Here is a 1,485-nt window from a genome sequence, read left to right on the forward strand (position 1 = left end):
TCAGGACTTTCTTTTTCATGTTTTTAAACAGAGAAATAATCAGTCTGTAGTCAGGTTTTAATCTTATAAGCTTGTAGAAAGTTTAACTTTCCATCTTGATGCAATTGACCATATGACATCTAGATACTGAGTAGGCAGACTATGCCCAAACCCAATTACTGGACTGCTGGTCATGATCCAATTATTTTCATCATTCAGAAAAAGTTTCCTTTGGTTTCATTTACATTTTAATCCCCTCATTGGGGAGGGCTCTGCTCTGTACCTAACTCCCTTGGTATCATTTCAATCAAGTGATTTTCACATCTCTGGATCTACCTGTGAATTCTGTGTCCTCTTGGGTTTCATGAAATGGCATGAATTTTGTGACTTGGGTGGTGAGAAATACAATATTCTATGCCCGTGTTAAATAATATGGAAAATGACTCTTTCCTGAAGATAGATGCTTTTCTTCATAACTAAATCTGATGATAATTTTAATTGCCATTAATATAAAGTCAATACTCATTTTTGAAAAACAAATAGAAATGGCTTTTCACTAAAATTAGAAATGCTTGAAAAAGTCTGATTTTAATTGATGTCTATAATCTTCTAACTTACGCCTGAAAATTATGCCAGAACCTATTATCTTGACTGCATTTCATAAGATCTGGATAAAGGTTTTGATTTTAATTGCTTTTTAGTGCTTAATTTCCCAGAAAACATTATATTTCTGAACTGATATCTCATATTGAAAACTGTACCAAAATTGACATGACTCAGCTGCAATTCAACAAAGTAAGATGCTATCCAAAATGGTCCTTCTAAGAAGCTCTGCAAAAGATATATGGCTCTCTATTAATTTTTTAAATTTTTTTTTTGGCAAGTGCTTATACTGGCTAGTTCCATTAGCTTATTTATTTATGTATTATTTATGAACTCTAATGTAGATATTATTCTAATGATGTTCATTTTAAAATATTGACATCTTTCCATTAAAACATTAAGGTCAGTGGTTATTAATAAGAATAATCTTCAATTCCAGTAGGAAATAACAGAAGTTTGAAAACACTCCTCTCTCTTGGAGTTATATTAGAGAATAGGAATAATTATACAAAAGCCCTCTCTAGGTATACTGGAGAATCAGATTGGTGACTGGGTGGTTTAAGAATAATCTTGAAGAAAAAATACTTTAAACCTCTCTTCTAATCTATGACAAAGGAGGTAAGAATATACAATGGAGAAAAGACAGCCCCTTCAATAAGCGGTGCTGGGAAAACTGGACAGTCACATGTAAAAAGAATGAAATTATAACACTTCCTAATACTAAACACAAATATAAATTCAAAATGGATTAAAGACCTAAATATAAGACCAGATACTATAAAACTCTTAGAGGAAAGCATAGGCCAAACACTCTCTGACATAAACCACAGCAACATCTTCTCAGATTCACCTCCTAGAGTAAAACAAAAATAAACAAATGGGACTTAATTAAACCTCAAAGTT

This window comes from Phacochoerus africanus, chromosome 10 (genome assembly GCF_016906955.1).
Source record: "Phacochoerus africanus isolate WHEZ1 chromosome 10, ROS_Pafr_v1, whole genome shotgun sequence".
Taxonomy (NCBI): domain Eukaryota; kingdom Metazoa; phylum Chordata; class Mammalia; order Artiodactyla; family Suidae; genus Phacochoerus; species Phacochoerus africanus.